Genomic DNA, 13,630 nt, shown 5'->3' with positions numbered 1-13,630 from the left:
GATTAACCAGACCACTGAGCTGGTTAACACCTCTCTTAGGGCTGGCCCGAAGGATTAAATTTATTTTATGTGGCTAAGAATGAACTGGTTACCTAGCAACGGGACCTACAGCTTATTGTGGAATCCGAACCACATTATGACAAGAAATGAATTTTTATCACCAGAAATAAATTCCTCTAATTCTTCATTGGCCGGTCGGAGAGTCGAACGCTGGGCCAACAGCGTGCTAGCTGAAAGCTCTACCCACCCCTCCAATGAAGAACTAATTTTAAATGTCTAGCATTGTAAAAAAAACTCTTTCTTCCCTTAACATTTAAACGGAATTACTTTTACATTTTTCCCTTTTTCAAATATCATTTGAATTATTTGGACTTCGGTTAAAATGAAAGTTTATACCTTACTACCATTGTATAAAATAATCCTCTTCCTTATTCTATCGTCCTTGGTCATGGTTTTTTGGCTGTATGATATTAAGTAACAAATGTATTGATGAAAGGACGTAAATAGTGGTTTACGTAACATTGAAGAAAGCGATTGTATGTTACAGCTATTGAGATATTGATATTTTATATCTTTTTATTTGGGGCGGGGGGTGGCGTTGTACTCTCTTCAAATTTACTTGTAGTCTAGCTTTATTGCATGAACTCAGTTTGGTTTTGTGGCTGTATTCAGAGAGGTACCTTATTTTGTACACTTATAAATCTCTTCTCTCTCTCTCTCTCTCTCTCTCTCTCTGTTTATTACATGAACTCTCTCTCTCTCTCTCTCTCTCTCTCTGTTTATTACATGACTCTCTCTCTCTCTCTCTCTCTCTCTCTCTCTCTCTCTCTCTCTCTCTCTCTCTCTCTCTCTGTTTATTACATGAACTCAGTTTGGTTTTGTGGCTGTATTCAGAGAGGTACCTTATTCTGTACACTTATAAATGCCTCTCTCTCTCTCTCTCTCTCTCTCTCTCTCTCTCTCTCTCTCTCTCTCTCTCTGAGCATGAATTACTCAAAGATCAGGTGGCTATTTATTATTTCCTTTTAGATTCTCTTATATCATTACCATCGATATCACGAAACTGTCGAGTAACAAACAGCATGAAATGATGGGAAATACCACTTTACTTCGAAATCCCTTGACGCAATCACAAGGGGATAATGGTTTCTGAGGATGTTTGCTGAAACATAATTAGTACTTCATGATACTTAACCGTACACCAGTGATGTACTTATGTATACACTACGCTAGTAAGGAATTCAAGATCATATTTTCTGCTTAATGATGTTTACATTACATAGTCAATTACATTGATTCACATCTATTGATTTATGCCCTAATGATAATCTGACGTCACATGTTTCATAACAATATCTTGATATGCCTGTTACGCGTTCGTGATACGGAATAAGAAGAGGTAATAAAGGATTATGGTTCTATTAATACCTTAACGTTTGGGATACGAGGAACCACGGTCAGAGAAGAAGGCTTTTCTTTGTAGCTGTTTGTGGTGGTGTGCCTGTTCGTTCCTTGTAATGGTGTGGGTTGTTGTTGTTAAGCTTTATATACCTTTGTTGTTAATCTTTATGTACCTCAGAGTTTAGCAAATACTATCATGTAGGATGAAATGAATTTTCGGTTCATAACTTTATGAAACATTTTAGGAATTGTGTATGCGAGTGTTCGTGTATTTGTGTTTATATATATATATATATATATATATATATATATATATATATATATATATATATATATATATATATATATATATAAATATATTATATATATATATAATATATATAAATATATTATATATAATGTGTATGTGTATATATATACATATATGTGCGTGTGTATTTGTATGCGCGTGCATGTGCCTGGATTTTTAGACATTGCAAAATTTTAGCACTCTCCATGTGGCATGGGTAGGTTGTAGATAACTTAAACATGAGCCATTTCTCTGAAAAGTCTAATTATTCCACCCAGTTATAAGATTTATCAGTAAAAACGCTCACACACATCTATATATAGAGTAGTTATATATATATTATCAGTATAAAATAGTCTTTATATATATATATATATGCAAGATTACAGTCAAATAGTCTTTATTCATATGCCATGAACGAAGCCCACAGAGAGCAGTCAGCATAATAGTAAAGGCTTTAGACCTGTGGTTAAAATTAACGACCATCTTTCTACACTTGAATTCTCGTACCTACCTTTATAATCTTTAAGGTATCACGAAAGTCAGTGTTTCACCCTAACAGAGTTTCCATGCAGAAGGGATTGAACCCTTCGAATGAAACTACTAAAATTTGTGTCCGGATAGTTGTTAGCTGGACCCTGTCCAACTTTTGGGAAGTCTACTTAGACTTGTCGGAGGGGAGGATGGCAACCGTTTACAGACTCTCCTTCCAAACACAAACCTAAAGTTCTCCAATAACACTAATACTGCGTCTTTTCATATGAACAAACGAGGTGGTGAGAATTGCTCGAACTGAAAATACTTGCATTTTTCTGAAGTCTGTATTGTCTGTATTGAAAGGACACTGTATGGGGTCAGTGCCATCAGTCCACTTCACATGGTTCAGTGTAGGGCAATATTAAAGGATGTTAGTACCGTACCTTCAGCCCCTAATTGCATCCAATTAGCCTTATATCTTACCTCCGTTCTCGTTTCCTTTCTTTAATCTTGCTGTCTAATTTCACTGTTTTTTTAGTAATGCAGCTGTTTTGTTTCCTCTCAGTTCCATCTTTACAGCCTTGTACTTCATCTCTAGTTCTTCATTGGAGGGGTGGGTAGAGCTTTCGGCTAGCACGCTGTTGGCCCAGCGTTCGACTCTCCGAGCGGCCAATGAAGAATTAGAGGAATTTATTTCCGGTGATAGAAATTCATTTCTCGTCATAATGTGGTTTGGATTCCACAATAAGCTGCAGGTCCCGTTGCTAAGTAACCAGTTGGTTCTTAGCCACGCAAAAATATATCTGATCCTTCGGGCCAGCCCTCTCTAGGAGAGCTGTCAATCAGCTCAGTGGTATGGTTAAACTAAGATATACTTAACTTTGTACTTCATCTCGTCTGTTTTTTGGATCCATTCACCTTGCTGTCCAACCACCCCAGCTCCCTCTTTTCACTGCCTTAGGAGCACAGTGGCCGAAGTTGTCACAGTGCTTGGCTCAACAACCTAAATTTCATAAAATCAAATAAACTGAACAGATTTGTGCAATGGGAAAATGTGGACCATGTAAGACGGTGACTGGTATACTTATATGGATTACGTTTGTTCGTGTGTAGCTTAGCTTTGAAATGCGAATGGAACCGGAAATTAAGCTTAGAGCATCAGTAAAAGAATGATTTACAACTTCTCAGCATTTAACATTGTTGTCTATCAAATAATTTCTAAACTACCAATAGTGATACGCTGTTAACAAATTAGAACACATGAGCTTGATTTTCAAAAAGTGGTCAGTAATAACGTTTATAAATATTTGATGCGAGATAAAGGCACTATATATATATATATATATATATATATATATATATATATATATATATATATATATATATATATATATATATATATATAGATAAATAGATATATAGCTAGATAGATAGATATATGTATCTATATATATATATATGTATATATATATATATATATATATATATATATATATATAGATAGATAGATAGATAGATAGATAAATAGATAGATATAGATAGATAGATATATGTGTGTATGTATATATATATATATATATATATATATATATATATATATATATATATATATATATATATATATATATTATGCAGGTTTCGTTGAACGATATATGACTGCGAACTTTAACTATTTTGATCTTGATTTTTCACTTTACTACTCGAACTCCGTAGAATTATAAAAGAAAGCCACTTCTTAATAATTCCTTTTATTTTTGTCTCCATAGCGAGCTTTCGGACTGTACTTCGTCTATAATCATGCTAGACTAAAATATTTACATCATTTCATGACCAAACATAACAGTTACAAATAAGTAAACAAACGGTTAAAATATTACAATTGTCATGGAAAGGACCAATATCAAAATAGTTAAAGTTGGCAGTCATCTAACGTTCAACGAAACCTGCATAATAAATCAACTGCTAACTACATATACAAATATTAGACTTCACGATGGTGCAGCCTCTGCTAAACGCTTTGTACGGGAATTTCGCTTGAAACTCACTGAGCGCGAAATTGTGGAACAGAAGATTAATGCTATAACTCGTTTGGAGGAGAAGGTTTATGAAGAGCGACTGCAGATCTTCAAAACGAAAGTGAATTCTTCACTGAAATACGATGCAGTCTTGATGCTGTTAGAACGTGTTTGTGCACGACAACAAGCGGATATGTTAGGATGAAAGTCCAGAAAAATAAGTTCCTACGAATGTGTGGTGGAGACATATTTCTGAGACATCGCAGCGAATCTGTAATCAATCTCTCCAGGATCATAACAGAACCGGAATTAAAAGACATATTTTCCCTTGGCATGAACTGCTGTCTAAAACAGGGGAAGAAAAAAAGTTGAAGTGAAAATGCTCTACGGATATATCAAAGAGAAGGAAAAAACAAATAAAGTGAAAGTTCTGAATAATGAATGCCTGAGAAGCTCCTTGGAGAGGTTTGATATGAAAGCGCCTCAAAACTTTGCGAAGGACCTACTATCAAAACAGCAGTATGAAAAAGTTAAACTCTTTAACCAAAACGAAAGTACTGCGACCCGGAAAGCCGATAAAAGCAACGCTTTCGTTATCTTGGAAAAGAGTTACTATGAAAGAGAAATTCAGGAATTGCTCTCTGACCAAACTAAGTTTAAGAAAATTCACAAAGACCCCACTGAAGACCTCAAACGTCAAATAAATAAACATATAGGCATCATCAACAGCAACAATAAATCCCTCAAGATGAGTAAGTGTGTCGGAAAGTATGAACCAGGGTATGGTAATCCAGAAATCCACAAGCGTCTAGTGAACCCTCCATTATTATGCCCAATAATTTCACAAGTTGGAACCGTCACATAGGAGATATCTAAACAGCTGAACAGTATTATTAAAAGATGTATCCCCAAAAAGTATGCAGTTGAATCCACGTGCGAATTTATAGCTCTTTTGAAAGATAGAGAACCCACTGGGAAATTGGCCTCATTAGACGTTGAGAGTCTGTTTACTAACGTTCCAGTTCAAGAGACTATAATAACGAGGACAGAATTAACACCACAAGCTCCAACGATCTTTATTCATGGAACGGAGGCGTATGAACGTGTCACGACAACACTTACATCTATTTTTTCTCTTTCTCTCTCTCTTTCTCTCTCTCTCTCACCGTGTATCACCTCTCTCTCTCTCTCTGTATCACCTCTCTCTCTCTCTGTGTATCGCTCTCTCTCTCTCATCTCATCGTTTTTAGTTCACCCACCGAATCTCGCCATTCTCACCAAATCAATTAAATGGACTATTTAAAGAAACGCAATAGTTTCTACAAAAATAGGTTTATTATTCAAATCAACAAGAAATTAAAACAAAGCAAAGATTAAAACATAATAAATGAAATATGAGATATCTAAACACTTCTGATTAAAGAACACTATTATTAGCCTGAAAAGACATATCCCAAATCAATAAAATGTCAAAAGCAGTATGCAGTTGAATCCTCTGTCCACCAACATCTGTCCACTGACATCTTATCTGCCGATTCAAAGATCCTCTTTTGAAAGATCACGTTAATGAACGATCAAACTCACTTTTAGGGCAGATTTTGGCACAATCTAGATCAAATTGGCCGAATATACATAACACTTCGGAAATTGAGCAATATTTGAGGAGATTTGCTGAACACAAAGATTTTCTCTCGACCTTTCCATCTGACTCCATAAATTCCAGTTCAAGAGACTATATGTGTCCTTTTAAAAAGCCATATTTTCTGAAATAAATATAATCCCAGAGAACGTCTATCATCCCCCTGATATAGCTGCTCCTGACATTCCGCCTGCAACACTAAAAGCTCTTTTGGAACTTTGTACAACAAAAACACCGTTTAGGAATGTTAACGGTGACTTGTATATACAGTGTGAAGGAGTTAGTATGGGGAGTGCTCTGGGCCCCACATTTGCAAAATTTTATGTGTAATTTAGAGGATATGGTGTTTGAACATAACCCCTCTTTTAAAACCCACCATGTATGTACGGTATGTCAGTGTTGTTTTATTGATGTTGACAATGAAAATTTGTTATTAAGGCTGTAGACTAAATTCGAAGAGGAGTCTGTTCTTAAATTTACTTTTGAACTGGGAAAAAATATTCCTTGCCGTTTTTGGATGCTTTGGTTACAAAATCCAATAACACTTTAAAAACGTCGATGTATGTAAAGTCAATTAATCTTGGAGGTGTATTAATTTCAGTGGTGTTTGCCCCGAAAAATACAAAATAGAAGTAATTAAGACACTATTACATTGAGGATATAGGGTTTGCAGTGACAGGGATTCCTTCCACAGTGAAATTACCAGAATAAAACAATGTTAACTAATAATAACTTTCCTATGGAAGTAATAGATGAAATAGTAAAAAGAATTGTTGAATACAGTTATCCTGAATGAGTCGTTACCAACTGGAGAAGAAAAACAACAAATTGACTTCTTTTTTCAACGACAAATGTCAAGGTGCTACAAAGCAGAAGAAAAGCTGCTGAAAAAGATTCTTTCTAATCATGTAAAACCGGTTAATGAAAGTGATAACGTGTGTCTCAGGATTTACTATAAAAATAAGAAATTGAAAAACCTATTCATTTTCGCAACAGACCAGCTTTAGGGGGAGTTCCCGACAGTCATCACGTGATATTTCAGTATTCCTGCAACCGGGTAGGATCCAATTCCTCCACATATATTGGATGTACGACTTGCACTGTCGGAGAGAGATTTCCCATGCACGCACAGACAGGATCAATCAGAAATCACCTTGTAGGCATTGATGGCGAAACAAAAATAACGAAAAGACAGCTTACTGAATGTGTAAAAATTCTATGCAGTAACAATTCTGTGATACTTGAGGATGACAGAAGCTATCTCAATAAAAGACATGAAACCTTCCTTAAACTCTCAGGACGAAGGCTGCGAGAGGCTTCTCAAAATTTTTAAGCACCGAACTTTTTTTCTTTTTAGCGAAGTGCTGAACATTTTCTAAATGTATATATCTTTACATAAAAGTACTTATATATATGTTCGTTTCTTTTTGATTTGTTAAACACCTAATTCTTTGTTTTGTTGTTTTAACCATTGACAGTAGCTCATTCTTTGACTTGTTACATGTTAATAAAAATTCCACGACAACTGTAATATTTTAACCACTTGTTTACTTATTTGTAATTGTTATGTTTGGTCATGAAATGATGTAAATATTTTAGTCTAGCATGATTATGGACGAAGTACATCCGAAAGCTCGCTATGGAGACAAAAATAAAAGGAATTATTAAGAAATGGCCTTCTTTTATAATTCTACGAAGTTCGAGTCGTGAAGTGAAGAGTGACTAAAGAACATTGGAAAGAGCCAGTATCAAAATAGTTAAAGTTCGCAGTCATCTATCGTTCAACGAAACCTTCATAATACACAAACTGCTGCCTACGTATATGTATATATGTATATATATATTATATATATATATATATATATATATATATATATATATATATATACATATAAAAGAGAGATAGTAAAAACCAACCTGAATGAATGCATAGATCTTCCGATGAAATCGGAGATTGCTTGAAAATTCAGGAAATGGCTTTTTATAGATTATTTATGACCATTATATTGTTGAAGCATAATTGAAAATATATATATATATATATATATATATATATATATATATATATATATATATATATATATATATATATATATATATATATGTGTGTGTGTGTGTGTGTGTGTGTGTGTGTGTGTGTGTGTGTGTGTATGTGTACAGTAGATGCAGAGAAGTGGTTTCTGGTGTAGCTGTAAAGTGAGTGGATAAAATGGAAGTAAGAGGAGCAAATGATAAGAAAAAAGGGAAATATGGACCAGGGTCAAAACATGGAGGCGGAAGCAGTAGATGGGAAACTTGCAAAACTCCATAACCATGGAGTTTTGGTTATAGGAGGTAGGAAAAGAGAACGAAAACAGAATTTGTAGATTAGAAAAGGGAAAGTAAATGACGGAAAAATATTATTTAACGTTCAGTTGCGAGGATGGATATGTTAGTCCAGAAGAAGAGGAAAAAAGAATGGGAAGCAAGTAGTAAAAATAGGACAGAAAAGATCTGCGAGAACTTTAGGTAGAATAAGTTGTTCTAAAGGGAAGTAAACACACAGAGAAAGGTTAAGGAACTAGTGGACTTCAGAATAAAATATGCAAACAGAGAGGTTCTGTCATAATTTAATGTAGCTGTGGGTCAGTGAAGTGAGTATCTTGGAGATTACTCGGATGGGCAAGACTGAAGGTAGGCGGGCAGAGCGGAATAATGCAAGCGTGGAAAGGGTTAGTGTAAGTTTGAGGAAGCTTACGACAGTGACTGTTGAGGATTAAGGAGGGAAATTATGATGGTGAATAAAATGGGAAGACATCGGGAGTTTTTGGTTACTAATGAGGTTCCCCAGTTGAGTGGCAGACCAGGATTTTTAAGGTATATCTAGATGAGGTGAAGGTTATGAAAAAAATGGTGAGGAGAATAATTGTTCTGTTGTGTACAGGTAAATGTTTTTATAGAGAAGCGTAAATAATTTTAGGGTCATAAACATAACAGACACCTCACACGTCTCGAACTATCGACCTTACCGCTCGACTCTCCTCGCTGCTGGAGAAAGGGAGCTGGTGAGTGGTACGATACATGTACATGCGCTACTGGGGTCTAAGCGATGTCAGGCAGGGAAAAAAAAACACGTTAAAAGAAGAAGAACTCTGTATACTTAATGTACCAAATAAAGTGTTATTGAGAAGTTAAGAAAGTTGACATGAGGATTGATATGGGAAGAAAAACATGGTTTTTGGCGAAAAAGTTAATGCTTGGATTAAGTTTTGTTATGAAAGTTCTGTAAGAAGTTTGAAAGCGAAGGGAAAAGGCTTTGTGTGGTATGCATGAACTCAGAAAAATATAATGATGGAATTAACATTGACGCAATGTGGAGAGTGCTGAGTGTGCATAACATAGAAGATAGGTTGTTGAAATTGCTTAAGAGGTTTTGTGATGGAAGGAAATTACTGGCAGAAAATTTAGAATGGTAATTGATAGGTTTGGTGCAAATGGTGCTCTTAGGCAATTGCGAGTTGTCCCTTACTTCTACGGTTGGAGTGATGTGAGAAGTCAAGAAAATGACTGAAGCTGTATCTACAAAAACTGTTGGATAACGAATTGAGTATCGATCAGAGTGTGGAGTGGAATATGTTTGCAAATAATACAGGACTTATTTGGGATATGGAAGAGAAGTTGCAGAAGAGTTGTCCCTTACTTCTATGGTTGGAGTGATGTGAGAAGTCAAGAAAATGACCGAAGCTGTATCTGCAAAAGCTGTTGGATAACGAATTAAGTATTAGAGCGTGGAGTGGAATATGTTTGCAAATAATACAGTACTTATTTGGGATATGGAGGAGAAGTTGTAGAAACTAGTTAACATTTTGAAAGTGTTTGCAACAGGAAAAAGTTGTGAGTTATTACGAGCAAGAGTGAGGTTATGGTGGTAATTTGAAACCAGAAAAACTGAAGTTGTTGATTTTAATAGGTATCTTTCGATATGATAGATGGTTGTAGGATCAGGGAAGCGTCGCAGATTAAGTGAAGCAAGAAAGGAAGCAAGGTGTGTGCTAAAGATTGGGAAGAGATCTTCATAACATTTGGAGTATCCGTGGAAGCCAATATGGGAATGTATTAAGGAGTTGTGCAGTTCCTTCGTGGAAGTGTGTCAGGAACTCGAATTTGAATGGAAAAAGTTAAATCTGTTAAGATGAACTGTTTGTTTAGTTTATATGGTGTGAAAGGAACTGAAGCTGTAAGATATGGGGGTGTACTTAGGAGTGGCGGAGAGGTTAATATAGCTGAAAGAAGGGAGCGTTGAGATTTGAGATGGTTGGGTTGTTTGGATAGAATGGAAGACGATAGTTAACGAAAAGAATGGATAATTGGGAAGTGTTGAGATGGAGGAGGAGAGAAAGACCTAGAAAGCATTAGAAAGTTAAGTATACCTTAGTTTAACCAGACCACTGAGCTGATTAACAGCTCTCCTAGGGCTGGCCCGAAGGATTAGATTTATTTTACGTGTCTAAGAGCCGATTGGTTACCTAGCAACGGGACCTACAGCTTATTGTGGAATCCGAACCACATTAAAGCGAGAAATGAATTTCTATCACCAGAAGTAAATTCCTCTTATTCTTCATTGGCCGGGCGGAAATTCGAACGCTGGGCCAGTAAAGTGCTAGCTGAGAACGGAACCCACCCTCCCAATAAGGAACTAGAAAGCATTAGAGAGGTGCATGGTGTGAAAGAGGTATTGGAAAGGTAGGGAGTTGTTATTCAGAAAAGCACTGCTGTTTACAAGCTGTTAAAGTATGCATGTTTGTGCACTGTACTGCTGGAGAGAGAGAGAGAGAGAGAGAGAGAGAGAGAGAGAGAGCCATTCTCCTCAAATATAAAAAAAAAAGTTTGGTTATTTACTAGAAATGAAGTAAAGTTATGAGATGATTTTTCCACGTCTTGGAAATTGTTTAGTCATGCCTTAAAAAAAAATATGTAATTTGTCACAAAAACTGGTTCGTCTTCTCAGGCTTAGATTTTATTGATGGCAGTATTCTCGACTACAGAGCGAACGTCTTTCACGGTAACTATTCGTACTTCTATGAAGATATCAGGGTTCAGGCCTGAACGACCGAGCGTTGAAGAAGACACCAGTGCAAACTACTATTGACAGACTGCAATACCGCCCTCTCTCCCTTAACCCTTCATCCCGAAGGAAAAGAAAAAGGAAGATAAAAATAACATTGATAATCCTCTTGTATTGGTGGAGGCGTGTTAGTAATTATCTTCAATCGTACGAGAGTTCCATAGGCGATGATGACCCTTGCTTCTCGAGTTCTGTCATTACGCATGCGCGGAGAGACCTCGGCGAGATTGCCCGATAAGCGCGACCGAGGGTAACAATTTGAATGCTTAATGTGGTGAAGATGCTGGACATCCACTATTGATTATTTTAAGGGTAGTAAGAATGCGTCTCGGATAGGGCAAAGACTCCTGCAGAGGACGATACCCCGTTAATTCGCTACAGATGGCTTCCAGTGAAACTCGGCTTCTCATGAATTTTCAGAAATGCCGTATAGGTGTGTCCGTTATGATGTCTCTGTTAATATATTTGCGTTTGCACTGATCTTATGGAATCTCTCGGTATCGCTCTGCATTAATGAAGCAGTGCTTGCATATGATTTTTTAATGTATTTCAGATAGGTGGCTGTAATTTCTCACCCACTGCCGTAATAAGAAAAGAGAACAGTTTTGAAATAAAAGCAAACACTTCATATTACACTCAGGTGACTGTAATTTCTCACCCATTGCCGTAATAAGAACAGAGAAAATTTTTGAAATAAAAGCAAACACTTCGTATTACACTCAGTCTCAAACAAAGGTTATCGATACATGCCGAAGTTTTTTGCACTTACTTATTGACGGTAGGTTTATACCTCAAAGAGGCCAAAAAATGTAGACTCCACCTTATCAGTAAATTGAATTATAATTATCGACATTGTCTGGTCCATCTTTAATTTAGTGCGCCTCTTGTGTTCGACATTTCCATCAGTCAAAACTGGTAAAAGCACAATTTCCCCTCCTGCTTCTGTTCTCTCTTTCAGAAGGAATGAGTTTCAGTTTTACAACGAAGCGTTATGAAGACCAAATTTCGACGAGAGAAAGCAGTCCAGTGGGATTTTTCTTTGTTTGATACTGGATTGATTGACAGATTATAGATTTAATCTGCAGCTTTGATAATTAACCTGCCAACTCCCTCATTTCCTCAAGGTCGTATTATATATAAAATCTCTTGTTAATGATTGTATGATTTCTTAATCTTGTGAGCTGGATGTCATGTAAGGAACGCAAGCAGGTCAGATTTCCAAATTAAGGTTGTATCAGTAGATGTGGACTTCTGATATTTAGTTCTGTTGATGGTTTTCCGAGAGTAAAATTAAATGTAATAAAAGCGCTAATAAGAATATATTTGTGTACTATTGTATATTTATCGTAGCACTAGTTAATCATGAAATTCCACAAGATAAATAACATTCCACGAAATACTGAATTATCTTTAAAAAAAAAATGTAGCAGTAATTTTTTTATGTAACTGTGGGTTTCTGTTTTTCAAAGCAAAATTCTTGAAATGGAAACGTCTTTCACATTTTCACATAAGATGCTTCCAAATAAAGTTTAAAAATATTTCTCAAGTTCTGAAGCATAGAGACTAATATTTATGCATAATCAGTATTTTGTTAGTAGATATTCCGCATTTATACTTCACTACATTCATTCAAAATATTCAAATCCATTTCAATTATCTCCATACCACGTATCAGATTTTCTTACAATCTTTTGATTTATCTCTCGGAAACCAAATCATTACTTTAAATACTTGCAGGTTTTTTTTCACTAGTTTATATTTCATTAGTTTAGAATTAAGTTGATAATAGTTTTGCTTCAGACATTATAGGTTACGTGTTTAGGTGTTTAGAATACAAATATTGTAATGAGAATACTTGTTCGCTCTTAGTATTTTATATAGTTCATTTTTTATAAAGTAAACATGATCTGCCATAAAAATTCATTATAACTGAAGCGCAAGTCTTAATTGAAATTAGAATTCTCAGATTTGACTGGTATACCTGTACATGTACACGTACACGTGGAGAGAATTTATCGTTCGTGTACACACAGAGAGAATTTAACCTTCGCACTTGAGGAAAATGAAATATATAGTTTGGTTTAAGAGTGAAGCCGATTGTCACAAAAAGTAGTCGAGTTGTTATTTGAATTATATATGATACTTCACTGTGCTCTCTCAGTAAAATTACGTAGAACATATTAGATACCTTTTGCCGGAGTATAACAGGTTTTATAAAAGATATGAAAGTTGAACGAGGCGCTCCTAACAAAGCTCTGATGTTTTGAAAATATCTAATCATCTCGAGGTTAACAGTTCCTTTGAAGTGTCAAGGAATACAGTTGGAAATTAACAGCCTCATAGGTTTTGTTATATTTATGTGTTTTTATCAAGGCATCAACATTACAAAAGCATCGTGCCTTGTACGAGTATCTTAATGAGAATTTGAATCATCAAACATACCGATTTTACGGGATCTTTTCCGGTTAGATGTTGCGTTAGTGACATTGTATTTTCATAAACATGAAAATTAACACTGACTTTATTTTATTCTCGAATTAAACGGTCGAAGAGTTTATTTTCACCTTTGATTATAACAGCAACTGTTAATACGCAGTGAAGATTCTAGATCAAGTTATTGTTTTGTTTATAATCGACCCGTAAATATTTTACGTATTGAAAATTTTGTGTACTCCCGTGCCATTCTAGTGAGCTGATCGAATAAC

Source organism: Macrobrachium rosenbergii, chromosome 3 (assembly GCF_040412425.1).
Source record: "Macrobrachium rosenbergii isolate ZJJX-2024 chromosome 3, ASM4041242v1, whole genome shotgun sequence".
Classification (NCBI taxonomy): Eukaryota; Metazoa; Arthropoda; class Malacostraca; order Decapoda; family Palaemonidae; genus Macrobrachium; species Macrobrachium rosenbergii.
This window is presented reverse-complemented; position numbering follows the sequence as displayed.